Genomic DNA, 16,234 nt, shown 5'->3' with positions numbered 1-16,234 from the left:
TTACAAAAAAGGGTAGATTAATATATTTATTATTATTATAGTAAGCCATTCTCAGTTGTTTTTAAAAATGTAAGCAATTCTATGAATGTCCTGTTGCGACCCCTAAACCAAAAGTCCACCATCCAATGTTAAAATTATGAGCACATGCCTAGAACGCCCTCTTGCGGTTCAGCAAAAAAAAAAAAACGTAACGATATGATAATGTGTGAATTTATTCACACAACTCACAGCCTATAATAAAAAAACCCTGGCGTCTCTTGCGGCTCAGTGAAATAATATAATGAAGCATCGCACCCCCGGCCACAAAGAAAAAGAACGACTTATAGTCCGGAAAATACGGTAGTCAATAACCATTGATGGCGATAATCATCCAAATCATTTTGGCTGCTAACGGAAAAAGATTTGACGTTTGTCCTTTGGCAGCCAATGAGTTAATTATCTATCACGATGGATTCTAATCAAAGATTGCCAGCGCTGTTAATAAAGCTTCTATGCCGATGACAAATTGGCCTCATTTCCAACGGGAGACGGAGCAGCATCGATACGGATCAGCGTCAAAACGACAGCTCGGACTGTATCGTTGTGAATCTACGGCTTGTTTGTCAGAGCTGACGGGAGCCCGTCGTAGGATATAAACACACTTTTCGCTACGGGGCCTTTTCCGTTGCCTCCTCAAAGGTCATTCTTTGAGAACAGATTGGAGGGAAGTGTGCTCTTTATCAAAGGGGGGCAGGAGACGGTGACTCAGTGGACGGAACGCTTTGATGAGCTCATAAAACCCAGAGCCAAATCTGCGCGAGATTAATGCGTGGGCTTTAATTAATGTGTTTTGGGCCGCAAATCCCGGAACTGGGAAAAAAACACGGTTAATGTCGGTTCGGTGCGATGTGACGATTTGCGTGAGGGCAAAATGGGAGTGTCAACAAAAGGAAAACAAACACCTTTTCTGGGAATTTGGGGGGATCGAAGTAAAAGATTTGAGAAAAAAACAATAGCAATAAATATTAAAAAGTCCCTTTTGATCCATTTTGCATTTTTGGTGACATTTTTTCATTTAAAAATCCAAATAAGGGAAAATGTACTTTTAAATCATTCACTACCAACAGAAGTGAAGGGGCGATAAATAATATGGAGGTGTATTGCAAAACAATGTATGTACAGTACTATAATATATCGTATTTTTCGGATTATAAGTCGCACCAGCCAAACAATAAACAAGGAAGAGGAAAAAAAACGCATATACCATCTAAACTTAGAAAAGTTATTTGGGGGGAATAGGACTCAACTCGCATGCAAAAATTTGTAATCGGGACATCCCTCGTAGGGACATGGAATTAAACTTACAACAATATTAAGAAAAAGAGATCAGCGAAGACTATTGGACATTTCCTGTTTCGTGACATAAAGGCGGTTTCCATTTGGAACAGAGGAAACATGATTCTTCGCTAATGAGAACATGTTGATTAAATGATTCAAATGGACAGCTTTGCCAAATGCAGTCATATTTACGGTCTGCTCTCATGGTCTCATTTAGCGCTTTTTTTTCTGTTTTCAATTAAGCTCGGTGGCGAAGATTTTTCACTTAAACGACAAGATAATGATTTCGCCTGATGAGATATTACCATTTTCCTCTTTCCTGTGATTCCTGCACGCTGACCGCAAAGGCCTGTGTCTGTTTATTTAAGTGTTTGTGGTCAAATCCTAACTAGCAATGATCTACCACATGACACAGAGGGAAGCTGTGGGAAGTCCTGTCTTTTTTGTTGTTTTCCTTAGCAAGGAAACATTACAAGCTTGCAAGCTGTCTTCTATGTTTTAATGGCGTCTTTACGTGTACGCCTAAGGAATGTCATCATGTGTCGACATGTATAAATGTGAAAGCGTATACGATGTGTGTTTATGGTCGTCGCCTGTTTTAATATATTCGTCATTTTGGCTGACTGTAAAGTCGACGCAAGTAACTTGATACACGTGCAATGGCCGTCACACCCAAATTAATGTAGAGGAGTCTTAAAAAGCGACATTTGGGGAAAAATAGTTCCAAAATGAAGGAAGAAATTACCCACACTTGTCGCTTTGCTTAGTGCTTCTCACTTGATTGCATTGCTTGTTTCGGTTAACCACCGTCTGCCTTTTCTCGTAGTCAAACATGGCAATTTGGCTTTTCGTGCATTATGTATTACATATGATTTAATTTTGCCATTTCTACATGTTACTGAGAGAACATTGAAAAGAAAGAGAGAAAGAGAGAAAGAGAGAGAGAGATGAGGTACCGGGAAGTGACGGCAGTCTCTGCTAAATCTGGTCTCGCTTTTGTTCTTAATCGTTTCATCTTTGTCACCTTTTATTGCCCTAGTTTGCTTCATCTCTTCTATTTCCTCCTCCTGATGGAGCATTATGTGCTCCCGAAGTCTGCACAGAACCGAAGAAGGAAACATAAAAGATGTTTCATTCCACTAGGATTAGTATCATCCCTCACAAACTCGCGCACACTCTTAGAAATATGCCTGTTAGGCCAACGCTAAAAACTCCAAGTTATGAAATTTCTTTGGGTCCCTCCACATCTAAAGTGTCCTCATAACATGACTGTAAACTGCCTTCATTCATTCTTGACTTATCTTGAACACAAACCTATAGACAGATTTATGGAACTGAATACCTAATCGAAGTTCAAAAGGTTAGGGTAATAAAAAGGGAATTGGTTATTTCAAAATAAGGATTTGAGGTCAACAATGTCTCTGAATGATTAATCCACTATCAAATTAATTTAAGAATCAGGTAGTTCATTAATTGCGACCACTCTATAGTTGTGTATTAAAATGAAAGACATCTAAACAACCTGGGTTGGGAGCCCTGGCAGCACTTATTTGCTAGTATGAATCATTCATCTTCCATTTTTTTCCTCTTTTTCATTAAAATATCTATCCAAGTGAAACCAAACATGGAAAAAAAAAACTGCATGATGCCATCACAAATTCAATTCCATAGATAACAGTTGACTAAAAAAATCATTTAAATGCCTAACGGACACACTAACAGAAAATTGATGATTTGATACTGCAAGGACTGTCAGTGTAAATAGACTTTTGCGCGCATTTATTTCAGAATACTATATACTATCCACATACAATAATAGCTCCTGCATTTATATCAGCAGATTCCTGATGTCTGTTACCCAAAAGACTCTATTGCACAAGAGTAAACATACTTCGGACCCCTCCAAAGCAAGAAATACTAGTCCATGAATATGGAAACAAGACCTTAGATGAGGTGATTATGGGATAATCCTGACTATTGTCAATTGGTTGAAGTGCACGACATAATAAAATCCAGCCGAATATGGCGCTAATCCATGCAGTGAATTACACCGAACTTCATTTTAGTGTTTCTAATCCTTTCAACTTTCTCTATCCCTCAGTCTCTGCCTGTGTCCTTGGTCCTAGGTCCTTTCTTTTCGCTTTTTACAAATGCACTTTCACTCCTACATGCCAGTATCTGACAATCTCGGGATCACGGCGGGCTTTGCCAAAGCCTGACATTTGATGATTTGGCACAGCAAATAACAAACCCAACAGTGATAGAAAACCTCATAAAAAAATAAGGGGAAAAAATTCATTCAAGATAACCAATGAATACCAATTACTAGACAGACTCATACAAGTCAGTCAATGTTTGTGTGTATGTATATGTGTATGTGTATGTGTGTGAATGGTTGTCCGTCTCCTTGTGCCCTGCGATTGCCACATTGTCAGGGTGACCCAAAGTCAGCTGGAATAGGCTCCAGCAGCCCCCACCCGCGACCCTTAAGCGGTACAGAAAACGAATGAATTGGGGGTAAAAAAAGGAATGCCGTTTATGAGTGGCTTTGCTTGTAAACGTTAAAAAGAGCGCAATATGGCGTGTGGCTTCACGCGACTGTGCCAGAATGCTGTACTCCACCCCAGCTGGTCAAAGATGACAGAGCTCGGCCTCCGCATCCCCTCGCACACTTATATCACGCCTGTGACACTGTGACATACACACACACACACACACACACCCACACATTTGGCGCGGATGATTGTGGCATGCATACAAGTGAAATCATCATTATGCCGCTTGAAGGGTAAAGCTGATTACAGAGAGGTGGGAGATAATCAGGCACTGATCAAAAGGTCCCAGACAGCCTCCAGGACATTTGCGGCGTGGAAAATTCATTTCACGCCACTTCCACTACAAAGCGGCAATGCAGTGCTCTCTTTGTAATATGATTAAATGAGTAGGCTGACAGTCAGGTAGGATGGGGTCAATTAGAAAGGCACATCAGAAAGAAAAAAAAAAGAAATTCACAAAGAGTGGATCTGATAAATGATTGAAAAATGGCTTTTACAGTCAAGTGCGAGAAGTGTGGCGAGCTGGAGGAAGTCCAGCGTACTTGAGAAGTGGAGAACAAATAGAAGGAAATGAGACGTGGTTGGGCTTCAATGAGTTGCTTGTTTTTGCACATCCCGCCAAAGTGGAGAAAATGGATGCCATTTTCATTTTTAAGATCCGTAATGGTTATTTGGAATTGGTGGGATGCAAAATACAGCCATATCACCAGCTTGCTGGCATCGTCAATGGTTGTGAATTTCCATACGAAGAAAAAAAACGAATTGAATATCAAATATTAAATTTGTCCTTGTTTCTATTTGTTAATTTGTTTGGGTGGAAATGAATAGTGAGCGATTTTTTTAAATCCTTAATGGAGGCATTTGCCATGAATCAAAATGATATTTAAATTTAGATTTAAAATGGCACATTTGCTGTTCCTCCCATGCTTCAGAGTAGAGCAAAGTTCATTATAAAATATTCATTATAAAAGGAAATTGCTCATCAGAGTGGAATCGTTAGCCTAAAACCAGCCAAATTAACTGCACTCTTCAAACCATTTCACGTTCTCACGGGGATCTTTTGTTTCATGTTCAACGTCTCTGCAACAGAACTGCCTTGTAAACTTCATTTGTTGGCCTGTTCTCATCTCACACAAGAACTTTTTGTCCTTTTACTGACTTGCGAGTATATTTAAGCGTGTTAATGACGCAGGCTTCCTGTGTTACCGACGTGTTGATAAGCTCAAATGTAGTTGCAGGGATTTTACTGGGCTTTTAGCAGCGTGTTTAGGAACGGGACTTTGTGCGACTGGAGCCAGGTAACGCTTCTTTCCTCGCCTGGAGCGCCACATTTGCTCTTAAGCCTCACTTTATTTTTCTTGTTCTTCTCTTTTCTCGTCTTTTGTGACTTGAATTTTTCTTTGTCAAGCATCTTACAACAATTTTTTAAAACTTTTTTTAACTCCCTCGTCGAAGGAATGACCTATTTCTTAGATTAAAAAGAATAAACTATAAATGTAGAATTATTTTTTGTTTTAAGCGGCTGATATACAATTTTAAAACCAAAAAAGAAAAAAAACTTATTTTGTATAAATTTAAAAGAAAAAAGTGAGACTTCAATTGTCTGATCTTTCACTGAGAACTACAGAGAATTTTAATTTAAAAATCATCATTTAATTATATAAATCTATAGTTTGGCACCTGTGATGTACTTCAAAGATTTGTTCCTATTTCTACACATTTCTGCTCGCTGATGGGGTTTAGGTCAGGGTTTTTTCCCCTCCAAAGTAAACTGCAAGTCTGCTTTAAATTACAAAGGTATCTAGTCAGACTGATTTTTCACTGATCAAAAGAGTCTGCTGTGAATCAACAGAAAAACAAAAGTCCTGTTCACTGTTTAAAATTCAGCTGCACTCCGCATTGCTTTACAGTCAGGTGGAGACACTTGTCTCTTGCTACAATGAGGTGGTTGCGATATAAGATGTGAAACCTGGCATTTAAAATAGAACCTTCTACAAATGTGGTCGCTCCCATTTAAATTCATTTCATTGGCAACATTTTACAGCTGTCTTGTAAGCTTAATACGCTACACGTGGCGCTTAAAGCCAGCGAGCGATCAGGCTGATTGAAAATGACTGATATGATTAAAGCGTAAACAAGAAACAGAGGAAAGAGTTTTGATCGGCTGCCATCTTTGGCAAGAAGAAACAAAGCACATATTCCTCAGTGTTAAGGAATGTTTACAAGCTGTCCCTAATGCAATTATACATTGGATCTGGTATAATTATTTCATTATTCAAACTGTGACCTGAATGGAATCTTTCATTTTTGACTTTAAGCTTGTCAGTAAAGTCACGACAAGGCGTAACAATTTAGAAATAAACAGAACTCTTCATTTGAACACCTGTCTCTAAACAGCATGTCTTCAAAATGCAAACAGGAAAACAATATTTGTGCAGACCTCACTGCAACACATACAAAAAGATTCTATCAGAACCCATGTGAATCAATGACATAAAAAGGCGAGAAAATCTTTAAACTAAAGTCAACATACTCTATTCAGCCCATCAATGTCAATCGAATGAATCTCTTGGTTTTCAAACTGCATTCAGGTCAGCTACCAGTCGAAAAGATGAAGTCAATCTAAGCCACTCAGATTGGATCTGATTTCATTATCGCACTAACTCACATTTTAAGACATTGGACAGTTCAGTCCACAGTCACATTTTGAAAACTTGAACCTTCCACAGATTTAAAACTACAAACAAAAAGTGGCCAACATCGTACTTAAAATGATCCGATTCCATGTGGCCCGGCTATGTTGAAAGAATCTCACTCTAGATAATGGCAAAAAGATGCAATTGGAGTCTCTTCAAACTGCTGTCTGAAGATAGCCAAACAGACAAAGACAAAAGTGATTGAAATCTAAATGTATTTCCATATATATATTTCATCTCAACCAGAACCGAGTGAAGATAAGAAGTCAAGAAAATGGATGAATTCCAAGATAAAAACACAGCCTTGTCATTCATATAATGGCAATCTATAAATGTTGGTATTTCAGTTTAAAAGGATCTTGCGGAACAAAGAAGAGATGGTTTTAGCCCCAGTTAATTACCGGATTTTCACACTATAAATCGCACCTGAGTATAAGTCAGGCCATTCAAAGAATACGCAATTAATATCTTTGGGAAGGCCCTTTTTTGTTTTTCAAAGAACAAACAGTTCAAAGTAAAAAGGCTTCTGTAAACATGACACTTTTTCAAATAACTAAAGCTTTTAAAAATTTATGAAAACAGGCTATCAGAGAGAAAAATAAATACAATTATAAATTGCAATTGTGTATTAGTCGTATACCCAGCCAAACTAACTAACGCTGCCATCGCTCCTAGTCAAAAAGGATTGAACTTGCAACCACATCAATGGCAGGCATTGAGAAAAACCCAACAAGAAACACAATTCTAAAGAAGCACTACTATGACAATTTCATCGTTTTGTGTAATCCTGCACACTCAAAAAAGCCAACAATACCTTTTTGTCAGTGACGATCCATCGGTGGATGCATGGATCCAGAACAGCCAATATTTTTATGAAGAGGATTCAACTAAGTCCAGGTATCTGCAACACAAGTTTCCAAAAGACAGGTCAAACAACAGACAATGTCTCAGACAGAAAATCTGACAAATTTCACTGGAGATGTCAACAATATTAATGTTTAGATACGTGGAAAAAAAATCTGTTCCTAGCAAGCGATGCAAATGCACTTTTTCTGCAGTATGCCTATGAGTGTAAAGATAAGTTGACGTGCTGTCATTTCCATAAACGTCCCCTTAGGCAGATTGAACGAAGCTGAAGCACTGTTGGGACTACAGCGACGACGCTCTAGCTTTCTCCGTCTTCCATTTGCTGTCGCCCTTAAAAGGGAATGACAACCATCTGTAGCCCTTTTACCCCGCTAAACATCTGGATGAATTTGCCAGGCGAGGCAAGCAGCCACATTTGTTCTATGGCATTTTGATTTTTTATTCTTCTTCAAAAATATAGGAGAGACATTGGATAATAATTACTCTTGGACTCATTAATACGTATGTAGATATTTTTTCTAAATGGTATGTATTTGAATCAAGTAGTAAATAAATAAGAAATCATTTCACATGTGCATAACGAGGCTCCAAAAAGTTTTTTAGGTCTCTAAACGATGACTCGATGATCAAAATAGAGGTTGAGTACTTTGATTATCCAGTAGTTATTTTGCCTTTTTTTTTACACATTTAAAATATTTTTGTCATTTTCAGGTCAAGAATGTCTGATGACGATCAATCGACTATCAAAACAGTTAATTAATCAACTAGTTGTCGAGTCATCGTGGCGGCCCTGAATATGAATGAATCAGAGCCCTGCAGTGAATTGAGTTGCTAATCAGCCCGACATCTTATTTGCCTCTTGATGAGGACAAGCTGATCGTGGAGGTGAGTCTCATGTGAAGCATTAATTATACAATAAACTCACTCAGGAGGCTAATAGGTAGGATACATCCGGGTGACACTCCGAAATATATTAGAATGGGCCTGTCATGTTTCCAAGTCAGGCTGGCTATTATGTAAGAAGGTCTAAATGCAAAGAGATCGGCACTTATAATAACACGTTATGCTCAGCTGTGAGAGCGGGTGGCGAGTGTGTGTCTCATCTTGGTGCATATCTGCTGGTGGCAAAGGATGTCACTGCGAGTCCATCTGCAGGCCTGTGTGCATTCGTGAGCGGGGTGTCGGTGCTCATTTTAGTGGCAATGTCAGCTGGTGTATAGAGGAGTTTTTTTTATCTGTGAACTGTTTATGAGTTTAAGAAATCGTTCTGGACATGTAAAAAGTATATTTTGTAGTGAAGATAGATTTGGAAGTTAGTATAAGGGTATCGTCAATGGCATTGAAAGAGTAAGTTTGGTAATTGGGCCAAAGAAACAAAAGCAAATTTATAGTCTAAATAATTACTGTATTTTAGATTTAGACAAAGATTTCTACTAATACAATTGAGCTTTTAAGTGCAGTGTATATATACACAGTAACAATACATCTATTTTTTGGTGGAAAAATAGGGCACCTACTATTTAGAAATGAAATCATTTTGAGAGCGCATACTCAACACTGTTTGTATAATGAACCGACGACAGGTTAATTAGTCCAAAGCCGGCTATTCCCTTGTCAAATGAAAGTGGTGCTGATATCAGGTATTGCAGGCATTTCGCAGCTGTTTGACTGGATTTAGAATCACAAAAGCGAAAAGGAACTTTAATGGAAGTTAGTGTGGAGAAGGTTTGTGTATCCCAGCCACCATCTAGAGTCAAAGAATGCCTTGTGAATCTAAATTGGCTTCATAACAAGCTGCAAACAGCCGATAAGAGTCGATACAGCAGTGAGTTTTTATGTTTCAGGGCAATTGAGGACACTAGATGTCCAATCCGTTTTGACTGGGAGAGGCAGGCGGCAAATGATTGTCCACAGCCCTCTTGGACAAAATGGATTCAACGTTTATTATCATCAGTGGCAGCCAATGAGTTAATAAAACTACGCTGCATGAACAACAAGTCTAGGAACATATTGAAGATATGCATCCATATTTATCCATTCTATTCTGGCCAACACAATAAAAAAAGGTAGATTTGTATTACTTTGCTAATATTAGATTGGATTGTACTACAAATAACACTGTTGGGTCGATTGGAAGTAGTCGGCATTTTCTGAAATCATCGGAAAACCTGTTAAATTAATAAGTTGGTATGGCGTGCATTTGCAAGCAGTAAATTCCTTTGAAAGTCTTCGAGTGTTCCAACTGTTAGTGCAACAGCTTACTCAATGCAAATTGTCTTTATGTGTAGAAGTGCTGAGGCGCACTAAGTAGCGGTAGTATCAGGACAAGCTGCTTGTTTAGACCGGGTGTTCCCCATACATTAAAGAGCAAATGGGGGAAATGTGTCGCCTCACCCAGGGAGCTCTGTTCAATAAAACCTGTTAAAGCGTTGGCCACGCTCGACGGAGAGGGGCCACAGCGGATACAGGAAAAACAGGGCCCTGAGGTATTTGGGGTCTCTAATGAGGAAACTGCTGTGAATTCAATGAACGGAGTGTTAAGTTAAAGTGGGGAAATGCTGAGCAATTAGCATTTACAGGATGTCCTATTCGACAATGGAACATTCATTCATTCATTTTCTCAACCGCTTTATTCTCACTAGGGTGCTGGAGCCTATCCCAGGTGACTTCAAGCCAGAGAAGGGGGATACCGGGGATTGTTGGCCTGTCGGTTGCAGGGCAGACAACCAATCATAGCTAGGGGCAATTAAGGTTGTCCAATCAGCCATGCATGTTTTTTGGAATTTGGCAGGAAACCGGAGTACCCTGGGACAACCCAATCAGGTCAAACGATAGACATCCAAGTCATTTAAATTGGGAATACCAGGTGCAAATGCTCGTGTTTCAGTGCCGTTGTCGGAGTGAGATTTTCTATCCATTTGGACTGAGAGAGATTCCCAGGCAATTATCTTTTAAATTAATAAACCTTCCCCGTTCTGATTTCCTGCTACATTTTTGTAATAATAAGTTATGGGTAATGAACTTAAAAAAAATGTTTCACTTACCTTGCAGAGAGCAATGGTACGTTTGCAATGATATTATTTATAGTGTTTTTAATGTTTGGTATTGCAAATCGGTACTAATGTTAGCTTTATTTTCCAATTAGTTAAGCTTGTCTGATCAAGCCATGAAAGCAATTCCTTTACAGTGAAGTGAGTATGCAGTAATTAAGTATTAAAAGAAAAGAGCTGTGTATCGGATTCGATTTATACCACGCATTGTTGTAGGGAGCTTTAAAAAATTGTTTCGGTGCAATAATAACAATCACTATGTTCGTCTTAATTGTGCAATATCGCATGAATTTACGGTCCTCAATTGTCCCCCCCCCAAAAAAAACAGTAAAAGCTGTGACCAAAAAACCTGAGACATCATTACCAATCCTCAAAAACAATTTGGCATTCAAACCCACTCATGAAGTTAACAAGTGCCACTGGAGGAACTGTTTGGGCCTTGGGGGGGTTTATCTTTCATTTGCACGACTACTGAGACTCATACGCTTAGGCTGAGTGACTGCAAACAAGTTAACGCCACATTCACGAGCATCTATCTTCAATACGCACTTGAAAATATAGCGTGGAATTAAAGCGGATTTATTGAAGCGACAGCCGAGCGAGAGCAATCTTCAATTATTGATGTTGTTTGTGTCTATCGCAGAATGATATCATATGTAAGACTTCTAATGAGTTGTCGCCGTTGAAATAGTCATGAAGAAGGGGAAGCAAAGGCGGTGTGGGTTTTTGCCTGCAGGAGGCTTTGAAAAAGGACTTTTCGCACGGAAAATAAAAACACATCACGCTTTGTTCTTGTCACTTTCAATGTGCCATTATTGCGGGTTGATTTAAAACCTGTCACTTAATGCATATCTATAGGACCACAGGACATAAGCCTCCCGCCCCGGTCCTCCCACCCATGACTGCCAGACCGCATCCCCCAATCGAGCACTTTGACTTCTTCTGTGCCTTTGACCCCTTCTGTCGGTCGTCCTGCCCCTATTCATAAATCTGGCTGGGTCTTTGGACTGCGGCCCCCCCCCTTCATTACAACTACGAGCGTGTCCTTTTACCCTCATCCCAAGCTCATCCGCAGGGCAAATCAGAACATCCGAAAAGTATTCCTAAATCACACAGTCTGCCACCAGTGGGAATCGAGCCCTGTTTTACACACACAACTTTTGCAAATACTTTGTAGTTTGATAATACTGATAATTCCCAAGACCTTCCTCTTTGGAGTTTGCATGTTAGGGTTTGCGTGGGTTTTCTCCAGGTACTCCGGTTTCCTCTCACATCCCCGAAACATGTAGGGTAGGCTGGTTGATCACTCTAAATTACTCCTAAGTATGATTAGCCAATTACTGCACACTATGATGGCTGAATGCATTTATCTACTCATTTCTATGCAAGCAATGCTCTTTTTTCATTGCTGCATAAGAAGGGGTTGGGGTAAAAACGCAACACCACGGCAGACAAAACAAGCCGTAAAGTCGCCACTTTTATTATATCGAGAAGAGCTGGATATACAAATTTCAGCAAAAAGCTGGCAAGGCTTTAAAAACCTCAACAAAGCGCATTTATGGAACGGCACGACCGACGTAGACAATAAATGGGTTTCTGTGGTGCCAGTTTCGTACTGCTAATCACTGCTATCGTCTGCAAAAGCCTAAGCGACAACCACTCCACCATCCTCGCAGAGTCCAGATGGCTCCCGTTCACCAACGGCGCACGTAAAATAATTACCGTCGGCACTGTTACAAAAAAAAGTGCTCCGCCATATTTGTTGTATAAAAAAGGCACACGAAGTGACTGCCCAAGTGTTGGCAGATTGGGTGGATTTTTGCAGAAATAGGCAGGTTATATTTATGATGTGATTGGGGTGGGGATTGATTTTCTGACCAAGCCTCCCAGTCAAAATGGATTGGAAATCTGCCCAATCAGTGAAATGAGTTCCAAAGGTTTGAGGTGAAATAAATCCAGGTGTCAAACCACCATTGCTGTCTCGTTTTACCAAATGTTGGTTGAATCAAAGTTTGTGTCAGCAACCGATAGCCATAAAGAGAATGTTCTCCCACTTAAAGAGTGTGCTTATACCTAAAACCAGTTTACTTAATGGGGGAATAAAAAAAAAAAACGCCAAGGGCTTCAAAGTGTCCAGAAACTAAGCCAAAAGTTTTGTGGCTGGAAAACAACGCCAGCTTTATTGGTCAGACAGTTGTCAAATGGGATGACAACTATTTTCTTAGAGTGTCTGTGTGGATTAGATCATCTGTGGTACACTGTCAGGTTATGTTTATTCAATTACGCGGACAGGCCAATAGTTTTAACGCAAGTAATTTTCATCTCTTTTCAATGGGTAGGTTCCCGAAAAAGCCACAAATCCTCTTTCAATTTTGACTAAAACATCTAAGCATACAGTGCAAGTCAATCTGGTGCACTTCAGTACGATTGGGTACATCTGAAATATGATAAAATGATGATGAAATATTTGATTGGGATACCATTCGCTGACAGATAAATGTATTGTTCTTGCAGTAAAGCTGTTTACTTGTTGATTATCTTATTACTAGAAGTTAATTTTTTTAACCTAACCTGATAGACATGGATACACAAAAATCATCCAAATTGAGGATCTGGTCCAATAGAAACAGTGACTTTTGACCCTCACATTGGTCTGAAGCCTCGAATCAATTATTAGGCTTTGAGGCTAGGTAAGAAGAAGTCAAATTTTAAGAGATTTAAATGTCGTTAAGGCTGTAAATTGAGAATGTTGTGACTGTTAGTTGACCAGCGCTTGTATACGTACTTGACTCTTAGTCGAACATCAAATACAACAAATAGCATACATAGATTTAAATACAGAACATTGCAGCTGCAGGTGAATGCTTTGTATTTCAGGAAAAATACAAGCCTAGTCATATTATTCTTGTATGAAACCAAATTGTCAAAGAAATTTGGTGGTGTTCTGCACAGTTGCTAGATTTTTCTGGTATGTTTTTAGCAGGCATCCAAGTGTTTGTAGCCTAGAGGTCATGAGTAAATCCGCGTCTGGCTTTTTCTAAGGATAGCCATCGGCATCCACCTTCGTCTTCCGCTCCTTCTATTTGTTGTTTTTAGTTTTCCAAATGACCTTGACACAATGCGAGGGTCTCTTCATTGCTACGATCCAACTGCTTTTCCACATGGAAAAACCCATACGCGTGGTCATTGATGACACAATCGTCACGTTTTATGGCTCTGATGTATTTTAATAGAGCCAGAGATGACATAGCATCATCATCACCTACCTCGCCAATGTCTTTATTGCTCGCAGCTTTAGCGACAGAATATGAACAGATGTGATATCACAAAAAAAGAGCCTCGAAAAAAGGTTGTTAAATAGTATACAACTGGTGTTTTTCAACTGTGTTAAACAGGTTTCAACGAGAGCTCAAGAGAGTATTTTTCTGTATTATCAAGCGGTTATCGATGCTAAACAGGGTTGGCTCAGGTTCTTTCAAACAATCCAAACTGCAAATTGTAAACTTACAATTTCTATGACATTAAGTTGGATGTATTCTACAGTATCACACAGCTGCAGTGCAGTATGGCCTATTGCTAAGTTGACATGTAGAAACATCATCGCTGCGGTGGGATTTTATAATGATAAAACCAGATTCATCCGGTAGTAATTATCTGGTAAAGGCACATCCCATGTATAAAGAAGTACACAGATGTTCCCCTTCCCGAGAGCTGATCAAACCTCCCCCTTTTATACCCACGACAAAACAAAACAAATAACAGCACAGTTTTGTCCTACTAGTTATCGCTCGATTGTAGTTTTGCTTTAATATTTGACCAGCCGTGACTAAAAAGCCCTCTTGTGTTAAAATGGCTCCACAGGGAACATGAGTTGGGGGAAGGGGGCATTTCTGTGCCCACAGGAGACAACAGCTGAGCGACATTAATCTATTTTTGTTCTCCCCTGTAGTGTTTAGATCATAGTATATCTTCCGCACACACACAAACCTTAATTTAGAGGATGAGTGATCCAGTAGTTTAAAACCCAGGTTTGTACATAGCGATCAATCAATTCCTCCCAGTCAAATTGAATTGAGCATCTATTGTCAACAATGGCTTTACAAATATATCATTGTTTTGCCTTTGGAACATTTAGGTAATTATTTTGCCATAGTTTTCCAAATACAGTTTAAAATGTTATTTTTTTTCCCACCTAAGGTGGCATTGTCTTTTCCTGTCTGTATTCTCAACCTCTTGCTACCATGACAATGAAATCTCAGGACGAATAAAATTATCTAATCTAATCTAATTTTACAACTGTAACACCAAGAAACTCAACACTCACTGACGGGAATTTAACATTAACATAAATGACATAAGATTTATAATTGCTGAAATTATCTGCATTGATTTTCTAATTCCAGTTTTTCCTGTCAACTCACTTCCACTCCTGAGTATTTTCAAAAACAACTACAACTGTCACATAAAGATCAAACATAAATAGAATAAAAAGCCTGGGATAAAACACATAAAACAAACAATCATAAAATGGTCATGACTAGCAAATCGAGTGCTATTGGCAAGATCAATGCTCTCAGGGCACATACAATGAAAAGAGGTAGTCATTGAAATGGTAGAAATACCAAACAATGATTCTTCTTTGTAGTTCTAGGGCACTGAAATGTGTTTAAACTCAAAGTGGAGTTAAATCGCCAAAAACACAGCCTGAGGAAGGATGTCCTTGTTTTTAGAGAGGAAAGACCTTGAAAATTGACAGCATTGCGCCATTGAATAAAGCGGTTAAATGTGTTTTTCACGCTAAAATTGACGGTGAGAGACGCCTGATCTGATTTGAATGGGAGAGGCTGGGATCCCACAGTTAATATGGATTGGTCATCTGTCACTGTCGATGACACTAACTCATACCTCCATCCAGTGGCACCCAGTGGATTAAAGAATTTGCTAAATACAAGGGCAGATAGCAGAGTAATGGTTCCAAAAAGTTATGTTCAAAATTATTCAACCCCTGCAGCAATATTCTGTTCAACCAACTAACTATACTATCTGTTCATAATCAAATCAAGACTTGTAAAATCAACAATTAGATTTGTTCATACCACACTTAAGTCCCTTTTTTAAAAATGTAAACATTTATCTTAACAATGTAATTCATTTCTTTTCTTTTTATATTAAACTAAACCTTCAATTTCAATCATGTATGATGATTTTTTTTCCAAATCCTCGTATCATCACTGTATATAAATGGAAAAACAAAACAAAAAACTAACAAAGTCTTCCATAGCTTTTTTTTGGACCGAAAAAAAAACCTAGTGAGGAACTCCCTTTGACGTGATAATCAAGAAGTGCAGGCAAGCCCCTCCTTTGACAGTGGGAGCCTCTCTGCAAGTTTACTTTAGCCCACTCTACTTTCCTCCACTGAAAAATACACACGCACTCGCTCACTTTCATTCACACGCAGGTTTTCCTGGGACACGCGTGCACACGGATTGATTTGGGATACTACTTAAAAGCACTTATGGATGTTTCTAATTTGCCCATTTTTGTTCTTTTTACAAACCTTTCATGCTGAGACAACTTGGGTTAGTTAGACTTTGAATTCACTGAATGCGCAAATGGCATGTAATTGCGGTTCAAAATAAAATAAAAGAAAGCACGCAAATTGCGGAACTACAAATACACGTTTAATTGGGATGATGAAAGATTCTCTGCAGGATAGATTACGCCATCTAACTAAGGGACTGTAAGGTAA

At 39.0% G+C, this 16,234-nt stretch overlaps 1 protein-coding gene across 4 annotated transcripts in view; it reads right to left on the bottom strand.

Moving 5' to 3' along the window:
• arsh (arylsulfatase H) overlaps positions 1–16,234 on the bottom strand; it is an 80,836-nt gene that overhangs the window by 27,885 nt on the left and 36,717 nt on the right. For all 4 annotated transcript variants that reach the window (XM_077728618.1, XM_077728617.1, XM_077728614.1 and 1 more), the window contains one exon: positions 7,383–7,469. The gene's annotated coding sequence lies outside the window, so the exon portion shown is untranslated. The remainder of the gene's footprint in view (positions 1–7,382; positions 7,470–16,234) is intronic.

The sequence above is a fragment of the Stigmatopora nigra genome, chromosome 11 (assembly GCF_051989575.1).
Source record: "Stigmatopora nigra isolate UIUO_SnigA chromosome 11, RoL_Snig_1.1, whole genome shotgun sequence".
Classification (NCBI taxonomy): domain Eukaryota; kingdom Metazoa; phylum Chordata; class Actinopteri; order Syngnathiformes; family Syngnathidae; genus Stigmatopora; species Stigmatopora nigra.
Note: the sequence above shows the minus strand (reverse complement) of the source record. Positions and strands in the feature narration are given on the sequence as shown.